This window comes from Tachypleus tridentatus, chromosome 3, assembly GCF_004210375.1.
Source record: "Tachypleus tridentatus isolate NWPU-2018 chromosome 3, ASM421037v1, whole genome shotgun sequence".
NCBI lineage: Eukaryota > Metazoa > Arthropoda > Merostomata > Xiphosura > Limulidae > Tachypleus > Tachypleus tridentatus.
The window spans coordinates 106999363-107013159 of record NC_134827.1 but is presented as its reverse complement, the minus strand read 5'-3'; positions in this window follow the sequence as shown (position 1 = coordinate 107013159).

Genomic DNA, 13797 nt, shown 5'->3' with positions numbered 1-13797 from the left:
ACTGTAAGGTTCAAAGTTTAAAATCAAGTATCAAAGCTTGTTTGCTACTTTTTTAATTTCGCGTAAAGCTACACGAGGGTTATCAGCGCTAACCCTCCCTAATTTCGCAGTGTAACACGAGAGGGAAAGCAGCTAGTCATCACCGCTCACCGCCATCTCTTGGGCTATTCTCTCACCAACGAATAGTGGGATTGATCGATACTTTATAATGCCTCTACGGCTGAAAGGACGAGCATGTTTCGTTGTTCTCTCCTTATCAGTGATAGTGTTAACACTCCTTCGAAAAGTGGCATAATGGGCCCCAGAGCAACTTGAAAGGTTATTAATATTAGGCTAATAATTTTGTATTTAAATGAAATTGCCATTTCATTTGAATGAAATGAAATCAAATAGTGTTTGATTGAAATGAATTGTTTCATTGAATGAAATGAAATGGCAATTTCATTTAAATACAAATTTATTAGCCTAATATTAATAACCTTTCAAGTTGCTCTGGCGCCTATTAGGCCCCACTTTTCGTTTTGAGACACATTCATCAAATATTGTAACATATTCCGACAAAAGATGGCGCGATAGTCAAAAGTGACAAAAAATAAATATGCTAACAAGGGCTGTTCGCTTTTTACTGAAAAACCACGTTAAGCTACCTGCTTTGTTTACCGCAGGGAATCAAACCGCGGATTCTTAGAGTTGTAACTCAGTAAACTTTCCTTTGTTCCACCACAGGGCTTTAAAACTATAACAAAATACTAACCTCATACCCGACTTCAAACTAGATATTTTAACTTTTTTTCAGGTGTTTCTTCTCAGTATTTTGATTCAAGATTATCACTGAGCTAGAAATGAGGGAGTGTGTTTTTTTAAAGCACAGCTAAATAGTGCTGTTGTTTTTGCTGTCTAATCTTTCGGCTAGTAAATCATTTTCTTGTCACGAGTACGACAGGTATATTAACCTATTAAAAATTAAAATATATTAATTTTTCTGGATTGCGAAATTAGTTTTTAACCTTATCCCTTCAAGCCATCCATTTGTCTTAATATTTAACCCAGTTTAGTTGTAACACCTTTAATCAGCCCTCAGTGGCACAACAGTATGTTTTCGGACTTACAACACTAAAAACCAGGTTTCGATACCCGTGATGAGCAGAGCACCGATAGCCATGTCGAACCTTGCTAAGCATGTTCTGATCCCTCTTACACCAAACATAATCGCCCTTTCAGCCGTGGAGACGTTATAAAGTGACAGCCAATCCCCCTATTTGTTGATAAAAGAGTATCCCAAGAGTTGGCGGTGGGTGGTGATGACTATCTGTCTTCCCTCTAGTCTTATACTGCTAAATTAGGGACGGATAACGCACATAGCTCTTAAGTAGTTTTGCGCGAAGTTAACAAACAACAAAACTTCGAACAATAATATCAAAAAGATGTTTTGGTTTTACAGAAATTTTTGAATTTAAATACTGTTGTTTCACTCTACAAGCGGAAGAAGTTACATTTTGTTCACCGTTTTAAGACCCAGTGTCATCCCTAGTCAAATCACAACCAACTCTTCGGTCTTTCACCCAACCCATGAATGTCCACCGATATTGTTATCAGTGTCTTTATTACACTTTCAACACTTTGTTAACCTGAAGATGATCTATGAAGGTCGAAACGTTGTTCTCTGCTCATCGATAGAAGTGTTAATACCCGTACCAGCCGTTCTGAGATACATTTTTTCTTCACGTGGGTTTCTCGTCATCACGAGTTTGAACACATCAGTAGACACCAATGTCCGAAATACTTCCTTTACCATATTTTAGACTTATATAAAAAAATACGTTTTAGATGTATTTTTTGCGCATGTACATTATTACTTCTGTTTCTCACAACTTAGTTTATAAATTAATACAATATTGTAAATAATGTTATTGAAGACAGTATAATGACCATTTCTCTGTACGATGGTATAATAAACAATCTATAATGTCTATCCTTCTGTGCCAGGGTGTTTAACAAGGAAGCTACTGTACAATAAAACTCACCTTTGTTCTCATTACCCAATAAATAACTTAAGAATATAGTCCTGATTATTAATAAAATGTTATTACTGTCAACCAACTTTATGCAGAACAGTTGAATATTTTATGTGACGCGTTTAATGAATAAACTCCCTTCCCATACACAGTTTTCTGTTAGATAAACGAAGTGAAATGTGTATGCAGCCGTCATATATGCGTCAAAACAGCTCGTTTGGGTAGAGAAAATATTTTACGTAGAGGAGCGAACGACGTTTCGACCTTCTTCGGTCATCGTCAGGTTCACAAAGAAAGAAAGAGGTAACTGACAGGAAGCTGACCACATTATTGGCTATCACATTTTTGAAGTTTATAAGATTATTTAGTTTGTTTTTGAACTTCGCGCAAAGCTACACAAGGGCTATCTGCCCTAGCTGTCCCTAATTTAGTAGCGTAAGACTAAAGGGAAGGCAGCTGGTCATCACGACCCACCGCCAACTCCTGGGCTATTCTTTTATCAACAAGTAGTGGAGTTGACCGTCATATTATAATGCCCCCACGGCTGAAAGGGCGAGCGTGTTTGGTGTGATGGGGATTCGAACTCTTGGCCCTCAAATTATAAGTCTAGCACCTTAACCACCTGATCACGCAGGGCCTTTATAAAACTATATATATATACACATATGTATTGTTTCTGTAGAACACTTTGACACGCTTTGACATACAAATAAAGCTCTATACCTTTACTCGGACCTGGATACATTAGGTCAGTAAAGACCTTTACTAGGTTCTTTAAACATTTGGTCGGTACAGATCCTTGATAGACTTTTGAGATATTTGGTCACTATAGATTTTTGATACACTTGGTCAGTATGGACCTTTACTAAGTTCTTGAAACATTTGGTCGGTACAGATCCTAATTAGATTTTTCAGATATTTGGTCAGTATAGGTTCTTGAAACATTTGGTCGGTATAGATCCTAATTAGATTTTTCAGATATTTGGTCAGTATAGGTTCTTGAAACATTTGGTCGGTATAGATCCTAATTAGATTTTTGAGATATTTGGTCAGTATAGGTTCTTGAAACATTTGGTCGGTATAGATCCTAATTAGATTTTTCAGATATTTGGTCAGTATAGGTTCTTGAAACATTTGGTCGGTATATATCCTAATTAGATTTTTCAAATATTTGGTCAGTATAGGTTCTTGAAACATTTGGTCGGTATAGATCCTAATTAGATTTTTCAGATATTTGGTCAGTATAGGTTCTTGAAACATTTGGTCGGTATAGATCCTAATTAGATTTTTCAGATATTTGGTCAGTATAGGTTCTTGAAACATTTGGTCGGTATAGATCCTAATTAGATTTTTCAGATATTTGGTCAGTATAGGTTCTTGAAACATTTGGTCGGTACAGATCCTAATTAGATTTTTTGAGATATTTGGTCAGTATAGGTTCTTGAAACATTTGGTCGGTATAGATCCTAATTAGATTTTTGAGATATTTGGTCAGTATAGGTTCTTGAAACATTTGGTCGGTACAAATCCTAATTAGATTTTTGAGATATTTGGTCAGTATAGGTTCTTGAAACATTTGGTCGGTATAGATCCTAATTAGATTTTTTCAGATATTTGGTCAGTATAGGTTCTTGAAACATTTGGTCGGTATAGATCCTAATTAGATTTTTTGAGATATTTGGTCAGTATAGGTTCTTGAAACATTTGGTCGGTATAGATCCTAATTAGATTTTTCAGATATTTGGTCAGTATAGGTTCTTGAAACATTTGGTCGGTATAGATCCTAATTAGATTTTGAGATATTTGGTCAGTATAGGTTCTTGAAACATTTGGTCGGTATAGATCCTAATTAGATTTTCAGATATTTGGTCAGTATAGGTTCTTGAAACATTTGGTCGGTATAGATCCTAATTAGATTTTGAGATATTTGGTCAGTATAGGTTCTTGAAACATTTGGTCGGTATAGATCCTAGTTAGATTTTTCAGATATTTGGTCAGTATAGGTTCTTGAAACATTTGGTCGGTATAGATCCTAATTAGATTTTTCAGATATTTGGTCAGTATAGGTTCTTGAAACATTTGGTCGGTATAGATCCTAATTAGATTTTTTGAGATATTTGGTCAGTATAGGTTCTTGAAACATTTGGTCGGTATAGATCCTAATTAGATTTTTCAGATATTTGGTCAGTATAGGTTCTTGAAACATTTGGTCGGTATAGATCCTAATTAGATTTTTTTGAGATATTTGGTCAGTATAGGTTCTTGAAACATTTGGTCGGTATAGATCCTAATTAGATTTTGAGATATTTGGTCAGTATAGGTTCTTGAAACATTTGGTCGGTATAGATCCTAATTAGATTTTGAGATATTTGGTCAGTATAGGTTCTTGAAACATTTGGTCGGTATAGATCCTAATTAGATTTTTCAGATATTTGGTCAGTATAGGTTCTTGAAACATTTGGTCGGTATAGATCCTAATTAGATTTTTGAGATATTTGGTCAGTATAGGTTCTTGAAACATTTGGTCGGTATAGATCCTAATTAGATTTTTCAGATATTTGGTCAGTATAGGTTCTTGAAACATTTGGTCGGTATAGATCCTAATTAGATTTTGAGATATTTGGTCAGTATAGGTTCTTGAAACATTTGGTCGGTATAGATCCTAGTTAGATTTTTTCAGATATTTGGTCAGTATAGGTTCTTGAAACATTTGGTCGGTATAGATCCTAATTAGATTTTTCAGATATTTGGTCAGTATAGGTTCTTGAAACATTTGGTCGGTATAGATCCTAATTAGATTTTTTGAGATATTTGGTCAGTATAGGTTCTTGAAACATTTGGTCGGTATAGATCCTAATTAGATTTTTGAGATATTTGGTCAGTATAGGTTCTTGAAACATTTGGTCGGTATAGATCCTAATTAGATTTTTCAGATATTTGGTCAGTATAGGTTCTTGAAACATTTGGTCGGTATAGATCCTAATTAGATTTTTCAGATATTTGGTCAGTATAGGTTCTTGAAACATTTGGTCGGTATAGATCCTAATTAGATTTTTGAGATATTTGGTCAGTATAGGTTCTTGAAACATTTGGTCGGTATAGATCCTAATTAGATTTTTCAGATATTTGGTCAGTATAGGTTCTTGAAACATTTGGTCGGTATAGATCCTAATTAGATTTTGAGATATTTGGTCAGTATAGGTTCTTGAAACATTTGGTCGGTATAGATCCTAATTAGATTTTTCAGATATTTGGTCAGTATAGGTTCTTGAAACATTTGGTCGGTATAGATCCTAATTAGATTTTTGAGATATTTGGTCAGTATAGGTTCTTGAAACATTTGGTCGGTATAGATCCTAGTTAGATTTTTCAGATATTTGGTCAGTATAGGTTCTTGAAACATTTGGTCGGTATAGATCCTAATTAGATTTTTCAGATATTTGGTCAGTATAGGTTCTTGAAACATTTGGTCGGTATAGATCCTAATTAGATTTTTGAGATATTTGGTCAGTATAGGTTCTTGAAACATTTGGTCGGTATAGATCCTAATTAGATTTTTCAGATATTTGGTCAGTATAGGTTCTTGAAACATTTGGTCGGTATAGATCCTAATTAGATTTTTTGAGATATTTGGTCAGTATAGGTTCTTGAAACATTTGGTCGGTATAGATCCTAATTAGATTTTTCAGATATTTGGTCAGTATAGGTTCTTGAAACATTTGGTCGGTATAGATCCTAATTAGATTTTTTGAGATATTTGGTCAGTATAGGTTCTTGAAACATTTGGTCGGTATAGATCCTAATTAGATTTTTGAGATATTTGGTCAGTATAGGTTCTTGAAACATTTGGTCGGTACAGATCCTAATTAGATTTTGAGATATTTGGTCAGTATAGGTTCTTGAAACATTTGGTCGGTATAGATCCTAATTAGATTTTTGAGATATTTGGTCAGTATAGGTTCTTGAAACATTTGGTCGGTATAGATCCTAATTAGATTTTTGAGATATTTGGTCAGTATAGGTTCTTGAAACATTTGGTCGGTATAGATCCTAATTAGATTTTTGAGATATTTGGTCAGTATAGGTTCTTGAAACATTTGGTCGGTATAGATCCTAATTAGATTTTTCAGATATTTGGTCAGTATAGGTTCTTGAAACATTTGGTCGGTATAGATCCTAATTAGATTTTTGAGATATTTGGTCAGTATAGGTTCTTGAAACATTTGGTCGGGTATAGATCCTAGTTAGATTTTTCAGATATTTGGTCAGTATAGGTTCTTGAAACATTTGGTCGGTATAGATCCTAATTAGATTTTTCAGATATTTGGTCAGTATAGGTTCTTGAAACATTTGGTCGGTATAGATCCTAGTTAGATTTTTCAGATATTTGGTCAGTATAGGTTCTTGAAACATTTGGTCGGTATAGATCCTAATTAGATTTTTCAGATATTTGGTCAGTATAGGTTCTTGAAACATTTGGTCGGTACAGATCCTAATTAGATTTTTGAGATATTTGGTCAGTATAGGTTCTTGAAACATTTGGTCGGTATAGATCCTAATTAGATTTTTGAGATATTTGGTCAGTATAGGTTCTTGAAACATTTGGTCGGTATAGATCCTAATTAGATTTTTGAGATATTTGGTCAGTATAGGTTCTTGAAACATTTGGTCGGTATAGATCCTAATTAGATTTTTTGAGATATTTGGTCAGTATAGGTTCTTGAAACATTTGGTCGGTATAGATCCTAATTAGATTTTGAGATATTTGGTCAGTATAGGTTCTTGAAACATTTGGTCGGTATAGATCCTAATTAGATTTTTCAGATATTTGGTCAGTATAGGTTCTTGAAACATTTGGTCGGTATAGATCCTAATTAGATTTTTGAGATATTTGGTCAGTATAGGTTCTTGAAACATTTGGTCGGTATAGATCCTAATTAGATTTTTCAGATATTTGGTCAGTATAGGTTCTTGAAACATTTGGTCGGTATAGATCCTAATTAGATTTTTTGAGATATTTGGTCAGTATAGGTTCTTGAAACATTTGGTCGGTATAGATCCTAGTTAGATTTTTCAGATATTTGGTCAGTATAGGTTCTTGAAACATTTGGTCGGTATAGATCCTAATTAGATTTTTCAGATATTTGGTCAGTATAGGTTCTTGAAACATTTGGTCGGTATAGATCCTAATTAGATTTTCAGATATTTGGTCAGTATAGGTTCTTGAAACATTTGGTCGGTATAGATCCTAATTAGATTTTGAGATATTTGGTCAGTATAGGTTCTTGAAACATTTGGTCGGTATAGATCCTAATTAGATTTTTCAGATATTTGGTCAGTATAGGTTCTTGAAACATTTGGTCGGTATAGATCCTAATTAGATTTTTGAGATATTTGGTCAGTATAGGTTCTTGAAACATTTGGTCGGTATAGATCCTAATTAGATTTTTGAGATATTTGGTCAGTATAGGTTCTTGAAACATTTGGTCGGTATAGATCCTAATTAGATTTTTCAGATATTTGGTCAGTATAGGTTCTTGAAACATTTGGTCGGTATAGATCCTAATTAGATTTTTGAGATATTTGGTCAGTATAGGTTCTTGAAACATTTGGTCGGTATAGATCCTATATAGATTTTTCAGATATTTGGTCAGTATAGGTTCTTGAAACATTTGGTCGGTATAGATCCTAATTAGATTTTTGAGATATTTGGTCGGTATAGATCCTAATTAGATTTTTGAGATATTTGGTCAGTATAGGTTCTTGAAACATTTGGTCGGTACAGATCCTAATTAGATTTTTGAGATATTTGGTCAGTATAGGTTCTTGAAACATTTGGTCGGTATAGATCCTAATTAGATTTTTGAGATATTTGGTCAGTATAGGTTCTTGAAACATTTGGTCGGTATAGATCCTAATTAGATTTTTGAGATATTTGGTCATTATAGGTTCTTGAAACATTTGTTCGGTATAGATCCTAATTAGATTTTTGAGATATTTGGTCATTATAGGTTCTTGAAACATTTGTTCGGTATAGATCCTAATTAGATTTTTGAGATATTTGGTCAGTATAGGTTTTTGAAACATTTGGTCGGTATAGATCCTAATTAGATTTTTGAGATATTTGGTCAGTATAGATTCTTGAAACATTTGGTCGGTTTAGATCCTAATTAGATTTTTGAGTCAGTAGAAAGTCACCAACAGCTCGCGCCACTTTTTTAAAATGTACAAAACTTTTCGAGTAGAACATTTTTGAAACAGAACAACTAAATTACTTTAAAATATGCTGTGAATAGAAACACAACTGATACTTGTTAATTTCACACCACGCACTGATAGAAACACGTAAATATATATTGCTAAGTAGTAGAGTCTCGTGACCTGAGTTACAATTCAATGATCAGAAGGACTGACCTATTAGATTATGAAGTCTGGACATGCCATTTCATATTGTATGGTATGGGCATTTGTTGTAGATACTTTTGTGTGTATAAATATTTTGTCTATATTCCCTCTGTGTCAGTTTACACAAACAATATAAACATTCGTGAAGGGATTTTACGTTGTTTTAAAACCAGGGGTTTTCAGAGATCACGTGATCCCCTCTTGGTTTATTGGGAACGCCCCGTGAGAGAACAAAACAAACACAAAACGTGGAAGAGAGACTCGTTACGTGAGTGATTTTAATTAAGTCAGAGATACCTAGAGTAGCCTGAAAGAGTCGAGAAAACCGTGAATGTGGGAAAGTCAGACATCAGTGTAACTACGTTTCTCAAAACAGTTTTGTTTCACGTACGTTTATGATTTTTCAGAGTCGTAACCAAAGGTAGTACGAGCGCCGACCTGTAGGCGGCGCGAGTTTGCATCGTTGAAAATAAAGATAGGTTAAATTTATTTGTGTATGTGTGTGTGTGTGTTTTTTAAAGAGGAGAGCAGAAATTATATCTCTCACAGAGCGCCATCTACTATCGGTAGATTCTAATTGTAGCTAGTTGCTGGAAACAAAGTTATAATACATCTAGTCTGGTTTAGTTATTATTAACCACAAAGCTATACAATGACCTGTCTGAGATCTATCGACCACGGGTATTGAAGTCCGAATTTTAGGGTCGAAAGCCTACAGAATTACTACCGCTGAGCCAATTAAGGGCAAGTTCTAATGAAGCGAATGATTCATGTAACTCAACCAAATTGAATTAGGGTTTGAATGTATGTATACATTTGATAGACGAATCAGGATAACGCTGTCTTTCTGTATCCACTCAAGTGGGGCGTGACGTCATTCCCTGCAATGTTCAAACAAACTCATTGAACTTTATTTTTTACAATCAACTACTGGCATTGAACCAGTCGATATGTGTAGATGATATTCAAAACAAGTTTAAAACTACACTTCCATAAATTATTACTTCTGATAGCTCAGCGATAAATCTCGGTCCGATACCAGAGGTGGGCAAAACACAGATTGGTCATTGTGTAGTTTTACAGTTAACAATAAACAGAAAGAACATAAAGTAGTAAGAGTTGCTTCTCTCACTTGCTTTATTTTACAGAAAGAAAAAGGCCCGGCATGGCCAGGTGGTTACGGCACTCCACTCGTAATCTGAGAGTCACGGGTTCGAATCTCCGTCACACCAAAGATGTTTGCCGGTTCAGCCGTGAAGGCGTTATAATGTGACGTTCAATCATAGTATTCGTTGGTAAAAGATTAACCCAATAGTTGGCGATGGGTGGTGATGACTAGCTGCCTTCCTTCTCGTCTTACACTCTTCTCGTCTTAGGGACGGCTAACGCAGATAGCCCTCGTGTAGCGCGAAATTCTAAACAACCAATTACAGAAAATTGATAGTAAGATATCACAGAAATGATAAAAATTGTCTGAAATTTTAAATCGAGGTCGAACCTGAAGTGCATTATGACGTTAATTCTTGTCCAATTATGATTAATAATCATCTCATATTTTAAATTTAAATTATATATTTATTTATCAGATAATACAATCAGCAAACAAATAACTATCACGTGACATCTTAATTATATAAATGTATTACTACAGTTATCCATTATTTGTACCTGTTATATTACCGTATCTTTTCCTGAACCGAAAATGAGCTATCCGTCTCCTGGCGGCACAATAAGATACCAACTATCAGTGAAAACCAACAACAAAAGAAACGAGAAATGGTTTGTTTGTTTGTTTTGAATTTCGTGCAAAGCTACTCGAGGGCTGTCTGCGCTAGCCGTCCCTAATTTAGCAGTGTAAGACTAGAGGGAAGGCAGCTAGTCATCACCACCAACCGCCAACTCTTGGGATACTCTTTTACCAATGAATAGTGGAATTAACCGTCACATTATAACGCTCCCACGGTTGAAAGGACGAGCATGTTTGGTGCAACCGGGATTCAAACCCGTGATCCTCGGATTATGAGTCCACGAGCCCACGAGAAATGGAACAAACTGTTACGATCCTTGATATTAGAGATAGTTTTCTTTATTTGGCTTTACACTGACTTCTACACGCGAAACTGTATTATTTTATTACTGTAAACTAACATTACAAGTAAAACTACTCGTCACCAGTGACCTTAAACGTTTAAGTTAATCTATCAGTTTAAATTATTTCATGGACTTTAAAACGGTTAGTTATATTGTATTGTATTGAACTATTGGTTTCACTCAAAACCAAAACTCTGAACTAATTACTCACTACACACACACAAAAGTTTAATATTCCAGTCATACTAAGAGATACTCAACAATAGCATAAAGTAAATCTACAATTTTATTGTTAAAGTTACGTCACCTTTTAAATTGTGAATTGCAGAATGATTAATTTCTAATAATTTAGCGTGGAATATAATTTGGTATTAACACTGTTCATATCTCTTCTACCGTCATTTCAAAAGTGAATGTTCAGTTTCACTTGCCTGCACAGTATTTTAAACAGTAGACAGACGAACACTCGCAATGTGCAAATATAAGATTGCGTCACAAGTCAGGTGATCTTAATAGTCCCAGAGGGCGCGCCTTTTCGGTGACGTAATTTAATCTCCACTCGTTGCAAGCCCAGACTGAAGAGGCTTCCAAGAGGGCGTGTCTGACACCTGCATCTCTGAGCATTAATTCGTAATTTACAACATAACAAGGTTTATGTCCTAATTAGCCCGGCCTAGTTAGATGGTTCGACTCGTTATCTGAGAGTCGTGGATTCGAATCCCGGTCGCACCAAACATGTTCGGCCTTTCAGCCGTGGGGCGTTATAATGTTACGATCAATCCCACTATTCGTTGGTAAAAGAGTAGCCCAAGAATTGACGGCGAGTGGTAATGACTAGCTGCCTTCTCTCTAGTCGATCACTGTTAAATTAGGGACGGCTAGCGCAGATAGCCCTCGAGTAGCTTTGCGCGAAATTCAAAACAAAACTTACATCTTAATAAAAATGTTAAATATTTTTTTCGTATTGAAAGCGCACAACGTGCGCCTTATATACTATACTATCGATCTGTGTACCTGCGTGTCTCCTATACTGCTAAGCTATCTAACCTCCCCCTACTGTTCTTGAGTTACTGTGTGTTATTTACGTTTCACGTATTTTTTTATTTTCTCGAGAATTAATTCATTACATTTTGTAGAGGGCGGTGTGGCTTTGAGTCCGAGTGCTTACGTAAGCAACCAGGAAAAACTAAAGCAAATTCGAGACAACTTTGAAGTACATGGTTGAATCGCGCCAGAAGTTTCGGAGATTAATTAACGGATTTAAACCCACTTGAATCACGTGCCTAAGATGGGTTCATTAATAATCTTCCAACTTAAAGGAAATCTTCATAAGTCACTCTTAAAAGCGGTAAGAGCTTTTCTGGAACAAGTGCTGCAAGTGACATATGCAGGTCACAAAATGGACGGTCTTGCAACTCTTGCAAAAGGCCCTCTCGAGCAGACTATATATTTTATAAAAGGCTTAAGGGAATAGTGAAATATGTTTCAAAATGATCCTTAGAGCAAACAACAACGTCTTTAATAACTTTACAAGCAGAAGTCGTGATAGAGTTCTTACCATCATTACGATGTGTCCAATAGGAGTCTTGATTGGGCGCTAAGAGCTTTAAATGCTGAGAACAAGAGCACTCAGTGCGTTAAGTACTTGGTCACCTTCAATTTATATCCGCGTGTGAGGTTTGGTAACAGACAGGTAAACAAATGGCTTGCAAGACATATATCGCATTAATATATACAGCAATCGTTTATAACTGATTTTGTAATTTTCCTGTTGTGATTAAGGGACATCAATGACATTAATTAAAGGTTTGTTTATTAGATTTTTAGACACTGTGCTCTGTCCCTACGGGTATCGAAACCTGATTTTATCGATGAAAGCCCTCATGTTTACCGCTAGCACATCGTGGTTGTCAGTGGTCTTAGAATTTTGATGGCCTGTATTACTCTCAAGAACAAATAATTAAAACTTCACAGTTTATGTGCTTGTTTGCTCGTTTTAGTTTGCGTAAAACTGAAATATTTCATACACACGCACACACACAGAGTTAGATGTATTTACATTTTCTGGAGAGAACATAAAATAAAAACAGCCACAAAACAAACATCCGGTACCGGAGCGCAAATCATTGTGTGATATATCCTGGTTTTTGAGGTACCGGCGGAAGGAAGACCCAAATTACTTGGGAAATACTCCGTCAGCCTATCCAGTATGACATTGAATTCGCTGGCTTCGTATGCTTGAAGCACGTGTCTGTGCTCATGTCCACAATGTCCCACATCTTTACCATATTTCGCTTTCTGTAGCCAGAAGTGGAAAGGCGATAACTCTCTTGTTACATTCAGAAATACAGAAATTCAGAAAAATAACAGCAAAGCTGTCCCTTAAGTTGGAATTGCATCGCTCAGCATGACGTTTGGACATGATACCAATATCTTCTGGTACTAAACCCAACATTTTGTTTCAGTATTGTTTCTATCTTCCACCCCTTTTATCTGAATCTCCCCCAGATATTGCACCTCCCTTCAATGGTTCTAAGACGATCCACGCAGTAGTAAGGTTCTATATATAGAATGAGACCCAAGTACGTTTGTTTATCTATAAACAAATAACCAGTGCTAATAATCTAATTAAATGCCACGTGCGTAATACGTAAGGTACAACCTATCTATACGCATGACAGTACTTGAAGCCAACGATGTATTTGTATTCTGTAATTAAGGCGTATTGTATTATTACTTTCATTAACAGTGTTGATTAGAATTGTTAATATATCTTGTTTTGGTGTGCGTTTTTTTTTTCTTATAGTTTTGTTTTTTTGGTTTGTTTTTGAAATTTCACGCAAAGCTACACGATGGCCGCCTGCGCTAGCTGTCCCTAATTTAGCAGTACTGAAAAGGTACTTAGACCTTACCCTAAAAGTAAAATAAACAGAGTCGAGTTATGGTTCATACCTTACTCAGTATTAAGTCTGTTTAACACTTCACCGTTTCTAATACACGTTTTTGTGAAACGACATTTTACGTAAAGCAAATCACACGAGTGAAAGGCCCGGCCTGAGCAGGTGGTTATGGCGCTCGACTCGAGGCTTCGAATCCCGTTTCACTAAGCATGCTCGTCTCTTCAGCTTTATAACAACGACGTTATAATGTTACGGTCAAGCCCACTATTCCTATGGTAAAAAAGAGTAGCTCAACAGTTAGCTGTGGACGGTGATGGCTCTAGTATTTCACTGCTAAACTAGGGACTGCTAGCGCAGATGGCCTTCATTTCTTTTAGCTTTGCACG